Raw genomic sequence first — 20167 nt, forward strand, 5'->3', positions numbered from 1 at the left:
TCCTCTCAAGAGGAAGCTTCTTACTGTAACCTGTAACCAGTAATCTGGTTCAGGTTATTAATCAACCTACCAGGGTGTTTACAAACACTACAAGAACAAGATCATCCACATGTATCGATCACATTTGAACTAATACCGTACAACTTTTCTCTAAAGCTGTATCTGTACACATTGGATGCTGTGATCACAATATAGTGGCTATTTCCAGAAAAGCCAAAGATCCAACTGCTGGGCCTAAAATAGTATATAAGAGATCATATAAAAGATTTTCTGTGACTCTTATGGGGATGATGTTAAAAATATTTCTTGGTCTGATGTGATTAAACATCTTATTCTGATGGCACTCCAAAAGGTCCCAGTTACATCACAAATGGACCTTCTGTTCGATAAAGTTCTTCTTTATATCCATAAAAACTCAGTTTAGCTAGCGCGCTTCATTCAATAATCCACCTGTTTCCCCTCAAAATGCATACAAAATGAATCCCAAACATTACCAATAAACTTAATAATCCAAACAAGTCAAACAATGTTTATATCAAACTTCAGGTACCCTAATATGTAAATAAATGATAAAATTTAAGACAGAGAATAGTCTGTTCATTACCGGCGATGAATAACAAAGAATGTGCTTTCACCCACGGGCATGGAAACACTACAGCAAATTGGGAGCCACTTTTAAAAATTACAAGTTCTAGCTAATTTTTTCAAAACACCAGCCTGAAACTCTTTCTAAAGACTGTTGACATCTAGTGGATTCCGTAGGAACTGCAATCTGGGAGGACTTCGCCTCATAATAAACATGAAAGCCATTTGAAACAGTGGAAGGCTGAAATCTTTTTTTGGGGGGGGGATGGTTTATCCTGGGGTTTCGCCTGTCAAATCAGTTCTGTTATACTCACAGACATCATTCAAGCAGTTTTAGAAACTTCAGAGTGTCTTCTATCCGAATCGACTAATGATATGCATATATTAGCTTCTGGGCTTGAGTAGCAGGCAGGCATGTCTGGGCACGCTTTTCATCCGAACGTGAAAATGTTGCCACCTATCCCAAACAGGTTTTAAGCTGCAGCTGACCCAGAACAGAGCGGCACGTTTTGCTCTAATTTGTAATCAGAGGACTCATATAAATACTATGCATGCCAGTCTCTCTTGGCTAAGAGTTGAGGAGAGACTGACTGCATCGCTTCTTCTTTTTACAGAAACATCAAAGTGTTGAAAATCCCAAATTGTTTGCATAGTCAAGTTACACACAGCTCTGACACACACACTTATCACACCAGACATGCAACCAGGGGTCTTTTCAAAGTCCCCAAATCCAGAACAAATTCAATAAAGTGTACAGTATTATATGGAGCCCTAATTGCATGGAACTTCCTTTCATCTCATGTTGCTCAAATAAACAGCTAACCTGGTTTAAAAAAACATAAAGCAACACCTCGCGGAGTAACGCCTCTCCCCTATTTGACCTAGATAGTTTCTGTGTATGTATTGATATATAGGCTGTGTGCCTTTAAAACAATTGATGTAGTTCTGTCCTTGAGCTGTTCCTGTCTATTGATGTTCTGTATTATGTCATTATGTATTATGTTTCATGTTTTGTGTGGACCCCAGGAGTGAGAAGCTGCTGCTTTTGCAACAGCTAATGCGGATCCTAATAAAACACCAAATACCAAAGGGACAATATCCTCCTCTTGATCGTCAAAGACGGTGGACATATTGAATGACAGCTTTCAGTGCTTTGAGCGTGTCGCTAGCATGCTGGGAGGCAAGTCATCGCCTTGTCTCTGATGCATGACTGCTGTTATACTAACAAAGTGCTGACCTTGAAATCACAAGTTTCCCTGCAACGAGAGAGAGACAGGTTGATTGAGATGTGAGGGAGCTGCTGAATATTCACAGTATCAAGGTGTCACTCCCTGAGGAATGGATCCAGTTCAGCTACTAGGCCTTGGCATGCAACTAGTAATACATATCGAAACAGACTGGATGGTTCCAGGATTTTGACTTGCAACAAAAATATACTTGGTTATGAAGTCATTTCTATTATGATTTGATGTTGAGGAGGAAAACATTTCATGTAGCATGGGTAAAGATTCATTTCAAATGTCACTTTTAATGTTTCTTTCTTCTATCAAACACAGAAAGCTAAAAATATATACTTAAATAAGAGAAAAAGGGAGAGCTTTGTAAGTAGTCGTGTTTTATTCATCTGTATGTAAATCCAGTCATTTACGGTTTCCTTAACAAATCAGGGATCAAGTGTCAACACCAAGCTGAGAAAAAGAAAGTGCATGTTGGGATTACAAAAAAGGGGGGGTCGACGAGGACTTGATCTGAAAGTCTACAAGTCCTGACAAGGGTAAAATGGATATGTTCTTAATGGTCCAAAATCTCTATGTTTCTGTAAAAGATTACAGTGCTACTTCAAACCACAAAACTCAAAAAAGTACTAGTGTATACAGTCCAGTGACAGCTTCTAGAATAATAGTCCACTTGGTTCACACCATAGAAAAGTTATTAGCATAATAAATTAACATTGACTGTTTTCAAAAGGGCATGTTCATACGTTCTGAGCCAGAATCTTAGATCCTATTGCTAACAAAGATATACCGTAAATGCATGGCTACACAACTAATACTGCAAATATATGCTCAAACAAAACCAATATTAGGTTTCATAAAATCCCATGGTACAGTACAAATACAGAGAGAGAAAGAGAGAGAGAGAGAGAGAGGGAGGACACTACAAACCCAACAAACAGGGGATGTCCTGAGGACATTCAGAGACGTTCTTATTAGGTCCCTTAAGGGTTTCAGATGGAATGTTATCCCACATTCTAAGAAGGTTGCTTGATGATCCCATAGCCACTCTCCAGGGGACCTTTGTCTAGTTCCCTGTATGCTCCCAGGACGTCACTGAGGACCATGTTAGGACCTTTTAGAACGTTCTCAGGACTTTCATTTGACTACTATTTAGGACGCCGCATGATGGTCCCAAGGGAACGTTCTCTGGGGGACATTTGTCTAGCTCCCTGTATGTTCACAGGATGTCACTGATTTTCATTTTGCTAGTCCTTAGTACGTCTTGTGATGGTCCCACGGGAACATTCTCTGGGGGACTTTTTTATCGTTCCCAATGTTTTTTGGATGTTGTATTATAGTTCACTGGAGGTTTCGTCTAGTTCCCGGTATGTCCCGCTGACATTCTTTGGACATTGTGTCATGGTCCCCTGGGGGTTTTGTCTAGTTCCTGGTTTGTCCCGGGGACGTCCTCAAGTAAGTTTTTAGGACGTTCTTTGGACGCTGTGTCCTGGTCCCCTGGAAGTTTTTGTCAAGTGACGGTCACAGGTGTCAAAAAACATTAAAAGTAAAAAATCTAATTGTATGTGGAACAAGACAAAAACCGGGAACTAGACAAAAACCTCCTGGAGACCATCACATCACGTCCCAAGAACGTTCAGGGGACCATGACAAAACATTGCAAGAAAGTCCTAAAAACGTCCTTGGGGACGTTCCGTGGCTAACTGGGAACTAGACAAAATATCCAGGGGACCATGACACAATATCCCAATAACATACTAAAAACATCCTCCGGGACCAACCGGGAACTTGAAAAAGCCTCTAGGGGACCATGATATAACATCCTAAGAAAGTTCACAGGGCAAACTGGGAACTAGACACAACCTCCAGGGGAACGTGACACGACATCCAGGGGAACTAGACACAACCTCCAGGGGAACATGACACAACATCCAGGGGAACTAGACACAACCTGTCAGGACCCGGTTACGAACCCAGGTCTCCGGAGTGAGAAACAGTCACTTAACCAACTGAGCCACGAATAGTCGGCAGAACCCAGAAGATGAGGCAGACACAGCAGTACTTGAGACGGTGTAATGAAGTAAAAAGTGAAGTTCTTCAGGAAAACATGTAACTCCACAACCTCAAAAGGAATTCCACAAGAACAAAGGTAATCCTCCAAGACAAAAAGGTAAATCCACAAGGTGGAAGGTATAGCACAAAAAGCCTCAAAAGATACTCAAAAACAAACAAACAAACAAGAACAAAAAACAGAATTCCACAAGAGAGTCCACCGGGATCAACAAGAGTTCACAGAGTACTAGGGCTGGGTGCTAACATACAAACACAGAGCAAAGAACTGAGGAAAACAAAGGGTTTAAATACAATCAGGGGAAACGAGGCACAGGTGCAAATAATAATGGGGATCAAGGGAAAACAAAAGGTCAAAAGGCACAATGGGGGCATCTAGTGACCAAAAACCGGAACAACCCTGGCCAAATCCTGACACAACCTCCAGGGGAACGTGACACAATATCCAGGGGAACTAGACACAACCTCCAGGGGAACATGACACACCTCCAGGGGAACATGACACGACATCCAGGGGAACATGACACAACCTCCAGGGGAACATGACACGACATCCAGGGGAACATGACACAACCTCCAGGGGAACATGACACGACATCCAGGGAAATGTGACACAACATCCAGGGGAACGTGACACAACCTCCAGGGGAACGTGACACAACATCCAGGGGAACTAGACACAACCTCCAGGGGAACGTGACACGGCATCCAGGGGAACGTGACACGACATCCAGGGGAACATGACACAACCTCCAGGGGAACATGACACGACATCCAGGGGAACATGACACAACCTCCAGGGGAACATGACACGACATCCAGGGAAACGTGACAAAACATCCAGGGGAACGTGACACAACCTCCAGGGGAACGTGACACAACCTCCAGGGGAACTGGACACAACCTCCAGGGGAACGTGACACGGCATCCAGGGGAACGTGACACGACATCCAGGGGAACTAGACACAACCTCCAGGGGAACGTGACACGACATCCAGGGGAACTAGACACAACCTCCAGGGGAACGTGACACAACATCCAGGGGAACTAGACACAACCTCCAGGGGAACGTGACACGACATCCAGGGGAACTAGACACAACATCCAGGGGAACGTGACACAACATCCAGGGGAACTAGACACAACCTCCAGGGGAACGTGACACAACATCCAGGGGAACTAGACACAACCTCCAGGGGAACATGACACGACATCCAGGGGAACTAGACACAACCTCCAGGGGAACGTGACACAACATCCAGGGGAACTAGACACAACCTCCAGGGGAACATGACACGACATCCAGGGGAACATGACACAACCTCCAGGGGAACATGACACGACATCCAGGGGAACATGACACAACCTCCAGGGGAACGTGACACGACATCCAGGGGAACATGACACAACCTCCAGGGGAACGTGACACGGCATCCAGGGGAACGTGACACGACCTCCAGGGGAACGTGACACAACCTCCAGGGGAACGTGACACGACATCCAGGGGAACTAGACAAAACCTCCAGGGGACCTTGACACACCACCTTACTTTAGGTGGCCATTTTGTGACATCCCTGAGGATGTCCTAATGACTTATTATTATTTGAAGGGAACTCTGACTCATTTACATACATTTTCTTAACATGTAGAACATGGACAGTCATCTTCAAGACAATGTTTCTATTAGAAGAGTTGAAGTAGTGATCCTTTCTTCATCCAGGCAAGTCATTGAGAACAAATAGTCTTTTCCAATAATGACTTTAAAGTGTATGTTTCCCTCAGTCCGTATAGAGTGTATCTCTAATGTTCAGTGCTGAGCGACTACTCCTTTAGAACACGCTGAGCTCTTCGGTGTAGGCAGAAGTTGTCGCTAACCACAGTTCCAGGGTCAGATATTGATTCATCTCACTTAAGTTTAAGATTAGGATAAGGGGTTCAATCATCTGATCCTAGATCTGCCAGGGCAACTTCTACCTTGAGCTCACTGTGTACTTAACTGTGACTGTAACAACAATTAGGGATGGTACTCAGTCAAACCTGCACTGCACCAACCAACATACAACACTGCATGAAAATGATTCGCTCCTGCGCCACACACATGTCCATCAACTGTGTGCATAAGACATTTACTAGATGAAACAAAAAGATATTTAGATTTGTAATGAAAACAATATTTCCTAGCAGAACTCCCATTGTGTAGCTTGAATGAATGTGGCCTTGAATCTCTGAAGTGTACCATTGTATCAGGGAGTCACAGCCTTAGTCCATCAGAATGGGCTTTGTTCCCTACTGGGACTATTATAATATAATAGGTAAGCCACAAGTTTTACCTGACCATGTGAGTTGATCAGGAAAAATGCTGGGCAAATATTGACTGGCCTATATCTTATAGACTAGCCTATATCTTATCTTAAAGGCTTGACTATATCTTTTCTTATAGACTAGACTATATTTTATTTTATAGACTAGACTAACCTACAGTACCAGTGAAACTTTTGGACACACCTACTCATTCAAGGGTTTTACTTTATTTTGACTATTTTCTAAATTGCAGTGAAGTTTGCCTTGATGACAGCTTTGCTAGCCTATATCTTGTCTTATAGACTAGCCTATATCTTGTCTTATAGACTAGCCTATATCTTGTCTTATAGACTAGCCTATATCTTGTCTTATAGACTAGCAAAAACATTTTTATAAACTATGATTATCTTATAGATATATTTTTACATAGACTAGCCTATATATTATCTTACAGACAATTCTTATCTTATACACCAGCATATATCTTATAGACCAGCATATATCTTATCTTAGATACAAAACTATATCTCATACACTAGCCTATATCTTATCTTATTGACAGAGTATATCTTATAGACTAGACTATATATTTTATTATAGACTATATCTTACCTTGTAGACCATATCTTATTTTATAGACTAGCCTATATATTATCTTATAGACTAGCATATATCTTATATTAGAGACACAACTACAGTGGCTTGCAAAATCATTTTTCCGATTTTGTTGCCTTACAACCTGATATTAAAATAGATTTTGTATTTTTTTTTTGAGGTCTGGGCTTTGACGAGGCCATTCCAAGGCATTTAAATATTCCCATTAAACCACTCGAGTGTTGCTTTAGTAGTATGCTCTGGGTCTTTGTCCAGCTTGAAGGTGATCCTCCGTCCCAGTCCCCAATCTCTGGAAGACTGAAACAGGTTTCACTCAAGAATTTCCCTGTATTTAGCGCCATCCATCATTCCTTCAATTCTGACCAGTTTCCCAGTCCCTGACAATGAAAAACATCCCCACAGCATCATACTGTCATCACCATGCTTCACTGTGGGGATGTGTTCTCGGGGTGATGCGAGGTCTTGGGTTTGTGCCAGACATAGTGTTTTCCTTGATGGCCGAAAAGCTAAATTTTAGTCTCATCTGACCAGAGTACCTTCTTTAATATGTTTGGTGAGTCTCCCACATGCCTTTTGGCGAACACAAAATGTGTTTGCTTATTTTTTTCTTTAAGCAATGGCTTTTTTCTGACCACTCTTCCATAAAGCTCAGCTCTGTGGATTGTACAACGTAAAGTGGCCCCATGGACAGATTCTCCAATCTCCGCTGTGGAGCTTAGCAGCTCCGTCAGTTTTTTTGTCTCTTTGCTGCCTCTCTGATTAATGCCCTCCTTTCCTGGTCCGTGAGTTTTGGTGGACGGCCATCCCTTGGAAGGTTTGTTGTCGTGCCATATTCTTTAACATTTTTAATAATGGATTTAATTGTGCTCCGTGGGATGTTCAAAGTTTCGGATATTTTTTTATAACTCAACCCTGATATGTACTTCTCCACAACTTTGTCCATGACCTGTTTGGAGAGTTCCTTGTTGTTCATGGTGCCGCTTGCTTGGTGGTGCCCCTTGCTTAGTGGTGTTGCAGAATCTGTGGCCTTTCAGAGCAGGTGTATATATGCTCAGATAATGTGACACTTAGTTAGCACACAGGTGGACTTTATTTATATATATGTAACTCATTATGTGATTTCTGAAGGTAATTGGTTGCACCAGATCTTATTTAGGGGCTCCGTAGCAGAGGGGTTGAATATAAATGCACGCACAACTTTTCAGTTTTACATTTTTTGTATTTCTATTAAATTAAATCCAAATAAATATTCATTTAAATTACAATTTGTAATTCAATAAAATAGGAAAAACACCAAGGTGGATTAATATTTTGCAAGGCACTGTATATCTTATCTTATAGACTAGCCTGTATCTGATCTTATAGACTAGCCTATGCATATCTGATGTTAGAGAAAAAACTATATCTTATTTTATAGACTAGCCTGTATCTGATCTTATAGACTAGCCTACATATATCTGATTTTATAGAGAAAACTATATCTTGTTTTATAGACTAGCCTGTATCTTATCTTATAGACTAGCCTATATCCTATATTAAAGACTAGCCTATTTATTATCTTACAGACTAGCCTATATCCTATCTTAAAGCCTATATCGTGGACCTGGAGTTTTTCCTGGTCAGAGAAACCTCAGGTCCCTACAAACACATGACACACTTAATACTGTATTTAATTTCCAACAGAAAGGTGAGGTCAAAACATGTAAACCCAAAGGTCAACGAGACCAGAGAATAATTACTTGTTGAGAACCATGTTTACTTGTTTTCAGTCGCTGCTCAATGTGCTCCGTGTTTTCAAGCCTGGTATTGCATCCAGATTGGTGTTGGGGGAAATGTAAGTCCCACAAAACTCCCAGCACAGCAGAACTCAAACCTCAGGCGACACCCTATCACCAGGTAGTGTAGCGCTATGTTTGACAAGAGCCATAGGGCTGCCACATACTCTAGGTCTCTGGACAAAAGTAGAGCATTGTGTTTATTTGATACACAAGCACAACACTTGACACTGATGTACAGTATGATTTGTCTGGGAGTTATCAGTGAGGCAAAATGGAATCACAACATTTCTAAAAAAATGATCATGTGGTATGTGTTTCCACTTTGACTGTGCACACCGCCTTTATCAGTGTGTGGGCACATGTATGCGAATGAGCATATGTGTGTGTGTGAGAGTGTGTGTGAGTGGGTGTGTGAGTGGGTGTGAGTGTGAGTGTGAGTGTGAGTGTGAGTGTGAGTGTGAGTGTGTGAGTGTGAGTGTGAGTGTCAGTGTGAGTGTCAGTGTGAGTGTGAGTGAGTGAGTGAGAGTGAGTGAGTGAGAGTGAGTGAGAGTGCGTGTGTGTGCATGCGTGCGTGAGTGTATTCCAGCGGTGGCTATAAGGCGGTGGATGTGTTAGGGTTCCAGCCCATCTGATAGGCTCTCTCCAGGGTTCTTTTGCAGTCCTGCACACTGAACACGATGTGAGGGTACTGAACCACCAGCCTTTCCACCGTCTCCTCATTCACCTGCAAACACAACAGCAAAACACAAGACGCATTAAAGGCACAATACATGACTTTGACTTTTAATGAGACTGACCACTGGTTATCGACGACTGTGGCAAAATAGAGGCCACGACTGCCGTTAGTCAAACAACATTTGTTTTGGTGTCTGTTCTGTTAGGGTCGAGCCTTGATTGTGTATGTACTGCTGAAGCAAAGCTTAGCACACCTTTAAGACAGACTTGTCAACAATGGGACTGTTAACATGGAACACACTATCAGTGTGAGGGGCGGGGAGGGAGGGAGCTGCCAAGGAGTAGGTTGAGGGCCTGACAGCCCAGTCCACCTTAGGCTTTAGTGTCTGGTGGTAAAACACCAGAGCATATCTTTGTCTAAATGATCCGCATGGGAGAATGAGAGGAAGAGAGAGAAAGATATGGAGAGGTAAAATAAGAGTTATCAGAGAGAGAGAGAGAGAGAGAGAAGGATAGAGACAGAGAGAGTTTCCAGAAAAAGAAAAGAAAAAGAGAGACTAAAAGGGAGTGGGCGTAGAGACAGAAGACAGGCAAGTGACTTCTAATTAGTCCTCTTTTTCATGCTCTATGGGATAGGGGAATAAAACAAGCAGTCAGGTACCTTCCCAGTGGTTCCATCATGCAGGGTGGTGTCACAACTAGGCTGAGCCAGGCTGACAGTGAGCAGGCCTAGGAGGGCCCTGGGGTCCACATGGGTGAGGTGTTAACCACAACCCACCCAGGCCAGAGCACACCATGCTGCTGTCACACTTTGGCATCAGGACACTGTCCAGAGGAAATATGTGTGAGCACACAGACTTCCATGTGAAGAAATGCGCTCACACACTCACACACAAGTTTGTCTGAAAAGGGAGAGAGAGAGAAAGAACGTGAGAGAAAGACTTACGTTTGAACGAATAACAAAGCTGTGGTCTTCAGTCACTGAGAGCAGTGATCAGTGACTTGAGGTCTGTAGGACTGCTGGTTTTCATTCTTCCCTTCTAACCAGGGACTGATTCATACCTGGGTAACCAGGTGAGTGGAATCTCTGGACTGGAGCGTCAATGACATTCATAGGTTTGCCAATATCCAGTGACTACCAAAATTCCCAGGTTTTACAGAAATCTTGTTTGGAAGATTCCTGGGCAAAGGAGGGAATAAACTGGAAAACTGTAATCTTCCAACCAAGATTTCTGGAATACCTGGGAATTTGGGGAAAGTTACCGGAAGCAACCCTAGACATTCATCAACCAATTTACTACCAGCTAAAACTGAACCAGCTGTGGAATTGTGAAACTCACGGCCTGGTTTTGACTCCCTGCTGGTCTAGAAAAAGAATAGCAAAGGGAAAAGTGAAGTTTGTTATGTGTAGTAGAGACTCATTAGAGAACTAAGTGACAGCCCCTTGATTGCTTTCATAACATATTATGGTATATTGTACTGAGGAGAATAAAACTCTTCCCCCACCAAACCCGTTAATCAGGCCTTAATTACAATTAAGAGGGATCTAAAAAATGGGCCTGTCAATGTGATGGGAGGCCATTACCATCATTAGTGTTAATGTAGTGCAGTGCTGTGCACAAGAGTAAACACGCTTGACACAAAATGGCTCCCAATCAAAGCTCTGAATCATCCGCTAATTGCTAGTTGCTGCAACACTGAAACAGTTTGAGCCTCAACACTACCACTGTTTGATGTGTGTGTGTGACAGTATTTAAATGACCTATGTGGTTCTATGCAGATTATTGTTTTTTTTTATTATTATTTGAAGCCTTGTGTCCTGTTAGTCAAGACCAATAAATATACTGAAAAAATATAAATTAAATATGTTAACTCATTATATTTATTTAAATGTATACTTTTTACTTTTAGGCCTATTTCCATCGGAGGTTTTGAGATCCTGCCAGCAATGATGTGGACATGAGCTTTACACAGGATGTCCTCTAGCAAATTGTAGAGGATGGGTCATACCTGTATTTTCCAAAGCAAATATATCCAATCCCCTGTACAACCCTGAGTTATTCACTCTTCCATACCCTCTCTCCATCTGTATACCCTCCTGAATAAGACATGATGACATCACCACACCTTCTTGGTATTTGCTCACAGACAGACAGACAGACAGACAGACAGACAGACAGACAGACAGACAGACAGACAGACAGACAGACAGACAGACAGACAGACAGACAGACAGACAGACAGACAGACAGACAGACAGACAGACAGACAGACAGACAGACAGACAGACAGACAGACAGACAGACAGACAGACAGACAGACAGACAGACAGACAGACAGACAGACAGACAGACAGACAGACAGACACACACACACACACACACACACACACACACACACACACACACACGTTGTATTGTAAGCCAGACATGCTGTAAAGCCCTCATATACTACTTCCTACTCTGTCTGAGAGTTTGAAAGAGACCCATATGATACTGTCCAGTGCCATAATATGATAGAGGATATTGCAATAGGATGGTGCGTTTCACCTTACACGCAGATCTGGGATGGCAGCCACACGTATCTGGAGTCAGACCTATACTTAGGATATTTTCCCCCAGTTTAATTTCAAAGATGCAGTTCATGTGGATCTGAGGGGATCTTAATGTTGTCTGACATGACAATGTGAGTTTGTCAGAGTAGAGTAGAGAAGAGAAGTAAAAAGGACAGTCAGTCTTATTCGATTCCCTATTAACAGAAGAGAAGAGAAAGGACAGACAGTCTTATTCGATTCCCTATTAACAGAAGAGAAGAGAAAGGACAGACAGTCTTATTCGATTCCCTATTAACAGAAGAGAAGAGAAAGGACAGTCAGTCTTATTCGATTCCCTATTAACAGAAGAGAAGAGAAAGGACAGACAGTCTTATTCGATTCCCTATTAATAGAAGAGAAGAGAAAGGACAGTCAGTCTTATTCGATTCCCTATTAACAGAAGAGAAGAGAAGGGACAGTCAGTCTTATTCGATTCCCTATTAACAGAAGAGAATAGAAAGGACAGACAGTCTTATTCGATTCCCTATTAACAGAAGAGAAGCGAAAGGACAGACAGTCTTATTCAATTCCCTATTAACAGAAGAGAAGAGAAAGGACAGACAGTCTTATTCGATTCCCTATTAACAGAAGAGAAGAGAAAGGACAGTCAGTCTTATTCGATTCCCTATTAACAGAAGAGAAGCGAAAGGACAGACAGTCTTATTCGATTCCCTATTAACAGAAGAGAAGCGAAAGGACAGACAGTCTTATTCGATTCCCTATTAACAGAAGAGAAGAGAAAGGGCAGTCAGTCTTATTCGATTCCCTATTAACAGAAGAGAAGCGAAAGGACAGACAGTCTTATTCGATTCCCTATTAACAGAAGAGAAGCGAAAGGACAGACAGTCTTATTCAATTCCCTATTAACAGAAGAGAAGAGAAAGGACAGACAGTCTTATTCGATTCCCTATTAAAAGAAGAGAAGAGAAAGGACAGTCAGTCCTATTTGATTCCCTATCAACCCCCCCATCTTTAATTTGGACTGAGATACAACTCTCAATCAGTAACAGAAACTGAAGCTAACCCACTGAGAGAAAATACTGGGAAAACCATTTCCATGTCAATTGAAAATACAGTCCAATCCTTTTTCCTGAATGAACATTCCTCAGACACCATGTCCTATACAGTACAGTGGGGCAAAAAAGTACTTAGTCAGCCACCAATTGTGCAAGTTCTCCCACTTAAAAAGATGAGAGAGGCCTGTAATTTTCTGTATATCTGTGCATCGCTCTCTGTTTGTGTGTGTGTGTGTGTGTGTGTGTGTGTGTGTGTGTGTGTGTGTGTGTGTGTGTGTGTGTGTGTGTGTGTGTGTGTGTGTGTGTGTGTGTGTGTGTGTGTGTGTGTGTGTGTGTGTGTGTGTGTGTGTGTGTGTGTGTGTGTGTGTGTGTGTAAGCTGCTCCTTGGCGTTGCACAGCAATCATTCAGGCTTGCAGTGATTCGCCGGTAGTAAAGGTGACCTAGGCCTTTCAGGGACTGCTGTGTTGCTGCTCTCCTTTAACTGCCAGGGGTTTAAGAGCTGCTCTCACATACGACACCATGTAAAATAGACATTCACCGCCAACACCAGGCAATTAACCACACCACCAAAACACCTCTTAAGGATGACAAACACTGGAGTGGTGCACGGTGGCACCATGACATCCCTGGGAGAGAGGGGATCGTAAATCCATTATCTGATACACAAACAAAAGATGCATTTCAGGGCAGAAGGACAAAGAGGGCACTGCAAGAGTCTCAGAGAAATAGGTGAGGATAAATTATGATGGATAAAGAAAGCAGAAAAATAATACCTGGCATAGAGTATGCTCCCTAAGACTCCATTAAACCATAGAGAACACAGAACACATGGGACACCATGTTCCCCGAATGGGTTTAAAAATAGAGTCACCTCAGTGTAGTTGAACAGAGCAGATATCCAGAAGGAAAAAATGGGTTTTAGATGAAGACAAATGGAGTTTGCATTTACCAGATCCGAAATGGACTGCAACTCAAAACATCCTTCCATTTGTACTGTTCATTGTGCTCTCTTTGTTAACATAGAAAAATACCAACACGGTCAACAATAAAGCCTCTGTCCACTTCCATCCACATAGTGCATCACTCACCCATTAAATACATTTGGGGGTAAATTATTTAAAAGGGCCTTTTAAGCACCTGAAGAATGCGGTGCACCAGATATCTTAGTAAAATCCCGTTTAAACAGGCAGGATTTAAACAGGATGGATTTATAGTGGCCTTAAAAGTGCCTGCAGGAAAAGCTGCAGTTGTAACGTTTCTAAACGATTGACTGGACAGACTGGTGGTAGATACTTTTCTGGCTCTGACAAGAGAAGGGAGGAGAAGCATGGAGGGAGAGAAAGGAGAGGAGCGACATGGTTGTGAATGGCACATGCTATGAAAATAAGTGGTCATTTCACAAGCAGATCATATATTCATGATATACTCTGCTTGTAAATCTGTAGCACCTGTAGTCCAGGTCTGGTCCTCGTCACCAGATCACACTGCTGAGCAACGTCTCGCCATCCCTCACTCCCACGCATGCGCAGACAGACAGACAGACAGACAGACAGACAGACAGACAGACAGACAGACAGACAGACAGACAGACAGACAGACAGACAGACAGACAGACAGACCTGTACAGCATCAGTGTGAGTGCCAGCCTCAGTGACAGAGACAGAGGTAAAGCTCTGTGGGTCAGCAAAGCGTAGAAGCAGCTATGTAAGTAAACCCTTCACTCCATCATGTGTGACAAAGGGACACCCAGGGAATGTGTTCAGGGCAGCCCCCAATTTCTCCCAGCACGCCTGGTTTGTTATCTACACAGGGAATAAGGCATGTCAGGACCCAAGAGGCCATAGACTTGCCTAGAAAAATAGATGGCTTTAGCATGGCTGAACACAACAGCATTTTTCCTCGCAATGTTTCATACTGTATGTTCAGAAGTAAAACACTACATACACACACACTCTGAGAGAACATCGTATAATAATGGCCAACTCACTTAAATGGATAAATGGCTTACTTACAAGCCCTTAACCAACAATGCAAATAGTCCGGGTAGCCATTTGATCAGCTGTTTAAGAGTCTTATGGCTTGGAGGTAGAAGCTGTAAAGAAGGCTTGTGGACCTAGACTTGGTGCTCCGGTACCGCTTGCCGTGCGGTAGCAGAGAGACAGTCTATGACTAGTTTAGCTGGAGTCTTTGGCAATTTTTAGGGCCTTCCTCTGACACCACCTGGTATAGAGGTTCTGGATGGCAAGAAGCTTGGCCCCAGGGATGTATTGGAACGTACTTACTACCCTCTGTAGTGCCTTGCGGTCTGAGGCCAATCAGTTGCCATACCAGGTGGTGATGCAACTAGTCAGAATGCTCTCGATGATGCAGCTGTAGAACTTTCTGAAGATCTGAGATCCCATGACAAATCTTTTCAGTCTCCTGAGGGGGAAAAGGTGTTGTCGTGCACTCTTCACAACTGTCTTGGTGTGTGGACACCAAGGAACTTTAAGCTCTCAACCTGCTCCACTACAGCCCCGTCGATGAGGATGGGGGTGTGCTCGGCCTTCCTTTTCCTTTAGTTCACAATTATCTCTTTTGTCTTGATCACGTTGAGGGAGATGTTGTTATCCTGGCACTACACTGCCAGGTCTCTGACCTCCCCAATAGTCTCATTGTTGCCAGTGAACAGGCCTACCACTGTTGGTAATGATGGTGTTGGAGTCTTGCTTGGCATGCAGTCATGGGTGAACAGGGATTACAGGAGGGGACTGAGCATGGTCCCCTGAGTGGCCCCGTGTTGAGTATCAGCATGGCAGATGTGTTGGTACCTACCCTTACCACCTGAGGGTGGCCCGTCAGGAAGTCCAGGATCCATTGCAGAGGGAGGTGATTAGTCCCAGGGTCCTTAGCTTAGTGAGGAGCTTTATGGGCACTATGGTATTGAGCGCTGAGCTGTAGTCAATGAATAGCATTCTCACGTATATGTTCCTTTTGTCAGGTGGCGAGGGCAGTGTGGAATGCAATAGAGATTGCGTCATTTGTACATCTGTTGGGGCGGTATGCAAAGTGGCGTGGGCCTAGGGTTTCTGGGATAGCAGTGTTGATGTAAGCCATTACCAGCCTTTCAAAGCACCTCGTGGCTACAGATGTGAGTGCTACGGGTCGGTGCCAAGCTTGTAGTGTCAAAGGTGCTTGTGCTGCCAAAGGTGCTTCAACAAAGTACTGCGTAAACGGTCTGAATACTTATGTAAATGTGATATTTCAGTTTTTGTTCCTTTATAAATTAGCAAAAAATCTAACAAATTGTTTTTGCTTTGTCATTATGGGGTATTGTGTGTAGATTAATGAGGGAAAAAATATTTAATCCATTTTAGAATAAGGCTGTAATGTAACAAAATGTGGAGAAAGTCAAGGTGTCTGAATTCTTTCCGAATGCACTGTAAGTGTTGCTAATGCTCTCCACTTTCTGGAGGACTACGTTTTGATATCAGTGGAATGTCTGGTGGAAGCGGAGTATAATAGCTAAGGAAATGGAGAATGTTCTGGCTTTTGATTGCAAATAATGTGGAGGGAGTTGAAAAGAGAACACACAGAAGAAGGCTCTTGTATAAAACACCTGTGTCCAGATTACATCTTTAAACCAAGGGCAACCATGGCTTCTGTGACATAGAGGGAGAAGCGTTCATCCATGTATACAGGTAAGAGAGTCTAGCTAGCTACATTTCCAGATTCTATAAGTTTCTAATTTTGTCAGAAGGTAATTTTCATTGCAAGTTAAAGCATTCTGTTAGCTAGCTAGCTAACATTAGCTGGCTGGCTCAATAGCTAAAGTTACATGTATGATCTGTGTAGTAATATTATTTGGTTCTCAGAGCCATTTGTATTACTAGTTACAGCCTAATGTTAGCTAGCTAACATTGCACCTTGCTAGTTGGTTAGCTTTAGCTACCTGCAGATTTATGCAGGGTAGTAACGTTATTAGTTGGTATATGGTTCATTGTTTAGCTATTTACCTAGCTAGCAACAGTACATGTCAAAACAAAAGATTCCACTGTGCCAGTAACCATTTCACTCTACCGTTTAGACCTTCTGTATCCTGTGCATGTGACAAATGAACTGAGATTTTATTTTTATATTGTGTGTGTTTCCCAGAGATGGTAATGTGAAGAACAGCATGACCTGCACCAAAGTCAAATTAGGATATAACGGTAGGTCAACGAGACAGTGTCCAAGTTCTAAAATTCTCCAGTAGAATGCCCTGCTATTATTTCATCACACTCACAACCGTAAGCTATTTTCCTATAATTAGCTCGCCATTAACTCGTAAATAATGATATTGCTGTGAGTTTATTTTCCTGTAAGAACGAATACAAATTGACCCTAGCTAGAAATGAACCAAAACATTTTTTAGAAAGTTTACTTTAGTTGCCTGGCTTGCAAGATTGACATCTAAACAGATTGGTTTATTGGTGTTAAAATAAACCAGTTATGCTATTTTGGACCACAAGGCTGCTGTAACGCAACATGCCATTTTTGTGTTTATAGTTTTTCATTATGACAAGATTGATGTTGGATGACAATAGAATGCTTGTGATGTCACTGTCTACAGACATGTAGATAGACATAGTATAAACCAGCCTTTCGTCTTGAAATATTTCGTAGTTTAGTACACTACCGTACTCACTGTTAACTTCTTAACCTCTTCAACCTATGGGGGCGGTATGTCATTATTGGATAAAAAAACGTGCCCGTTTTAAGCGCAATATTTTGTCACGAAAAGATGCTTGACTATGCATATAATTGGCAGCTTTGGAAAGAAAACACTCTGACGTTTCCAAAACTGCAAAGATATTATCTGTGAGTGCCCCAGAACTGATGCAACAGGCGAAACCAAGATGAAACTTCAAACAGGAAATGAGCAGGATTTTTGACGCTCTGTTTTTCACGAATTAGCCTGCCCTTTCTATCATTTCTCCAAGTTGTCTGCAGCATTGTGACGTATTTGTAGGCATATCATTGGAAGATTGGCCATAAGAGACTACATTTACCAGGGGTCCGCCCGGTGTCCTTTGTTGAAGTTGTTGCGTAATCTCCAAGCTGCTCGCATTCATCCATGTGATTGAGACAGAGAGGAGACTTCCAGGAATGATATATCATGAAGAGATATGTGAAAAACACCTTGAGGATTGATTCTAAACAATGTTTACCATGTTTCAGTCGATATTATGGAGTTAATGTGGAAGAAAGTTTGGCGTTTGGATGAATGAATTTTCGTTTTTTTTTGGTAGCCAAACATGACACAGAAAATGGAACAATTTCTCCTGCACAAATAATCTTTCAGGAAAACTGAACATTTGCTATCTAACTGAGAGTCTCCTCATTGGAAACATCCAAAATTCTTCAAAGGTAAATTATTTATTGAATGTTTTTGCTGGTTTTGTGAAAATGTTGCCTGCTAATGCTTAATGCTAAATGCTAGTTTGCTATGGTTGAGAAGCATATTTTTGAAAATCTGAGATGACAGTGTTGTTAACAAAAGGCTAAGCTTGAGAGCTAGCATATTGATTTCATTTCATTTGCGATTTTCATGAATAGTTAACGTTGCGTTATGGTAATGAGCTGTAGTCATGATCCCGGATCCGGGTTGGCTCGACGCAAGAAGTTAAGGTATAGGGGGCAGCATTTTCACTTTTGGATAAATAGGGTGCCCAATTTCAACTTCCTGCTACTCATGCCAATAATATAAGATATGCATATTATTAGTAGAATTTGATAGAAAACACTCTGAAGTTTCTAAAACTGTTTGAATTATGTCTGTGAGTATAACAGAACTGTAGCGGGCAAAACCCAGAGGACTAACCGTTCAGATGTTTTTTTTTGTGTAGGTCTCTGTCTGTTCAGTGAGTTCTCATTGGGAAACTTGTTTTCAGTTCCTACTGCTTCCACAGTTCCAACCGCTTCACAAGTCTTTGGAATTTGGTTGAGGTTATTCATTTGTGCAATGAAGAAGTACGGCCATCTAGGAACTGCGTAACACTGTTGAGAGTTGCGCAAGACTTGAAAAGTAGCTTGGTTTGTTGTCTTCCTGTATTGAACACAGATAGACCCGTCTTCAATTTGATCGATTATTAACGTTTAAAAATACCTAAAGTTGTATTACAAAAAGTAGTTTGAAATATTTTGGCAAAGTTAACAGGCAACTTTTGAAATATTTTTGTTGTGACGTGCAGAATGGGTGGAAACAAAGAAGTGCTCTCCTGTAGGTGCACCAAGATATTCAAGGTGCCATTTTCACAACAGTTGTTTCCATTTTCAGACGTTGATTCACTTTAAAAGCATAATTACTTTCCACACTGTTCCACAATTGTAGTGTATGATACAGTGCTTTACAAAAGTATTCACCCCCCTTGGTGTTTTTCCTAGTCACATAATTAGTTCAATAAAGTCCACCTGTGTGCTATCTAAGTGTCACATGGTCTCAGTATATATACACCTGCTCTGAAAGGCCACATCCAAAACTTTGAACATCCCACGGAACACCAGCACAGTTGGTAGAGCATGGCGCTTGTAACGCCAGGGTAGTGGGTTCGATTCCCGGGACCACCCATACGTAGAATGTATGCACACATGACTGTAAGTCGCTTTGGATAAAAGCGTCTGCTAAATGGCATATATATTAAGTCCATTATTTAAAAATTGAAAGAATACGGCACCACAACAAACCTTCCAAGAGATGGCCGCCCAACAAGACTCACGAACCAGGCAAGGAGGGCATTAATCTGGGAGGCAACAACGAGGCCAAAGATAACCCTGAAGGAGCTGCAAAGCTGCACAATGGAGATTGGAGTATCTGTCCAAACTTTAAGTCGTACACTCCACGGAGCTGGGCTTAATGGAAGAGTGGCCAGAAAAAAGCCATTGCTTAAAGAAACAAATAAGCAAACACGTTTGGTGTTCACAAAAAGGCATGCGGGAGACTCCCCAAACATATGGAAGGAGGTTCTCTGGTCAGCTGAACAGTTGAAGTCGGAAGTTTACATACACTTAGGTTGGAGTTATTAAAACTCGTTTTTCAACCACTCCACAAATTTCTTGTTAACAAACTATCGTTTTAACAAGTCGGTTAGGACATCTACAAGTAGGAAATTTCCCGAAAATTATGTCATGGCTTCTGATAGGCTAATTAACATAATTTGAGTCAATTGGAGGTGTACCTGTGGATGTATTTGAAGGCCTACCTTCAAAATCAGTGCCTCTTTGCTTGACACCATGGGAAAATCAAAAGAAATCAGCCAAGACCTCAGGAAAAAAATGGA

At 42.1% G+C, this 20167-nt stretch overlaps 1 pseudogene; it reads right to left on the reverse strand.

The window, feature by feature from the left end:
• Nucleotides 1-8785: 8785 nt before the first annotated feature.
• Nucleotides 8786-20167, reverse strand: part of LOC118357951 (F-box/LRR-repeat protein 17-like) — a 650863-nt pseudogene continuing 639481 nt past the window's right edge.

This window comes from Oncorhynchus keta, chromosome 25, assembly GCF_023373465.1.
Source record: "Oncorhynchus keta strain PuntledgeMale-10-30-2019 chromosome 25, Oket_V2, whole genome shotgun sequence".
In the NCBI taxonomy this organism is placed as follows: Eukaryota; Metazoa; Chordata; class Actinopteri; order Salmoniformes; family Salmonidae; genus Oncorhynchus; species Oncorhynchus keta.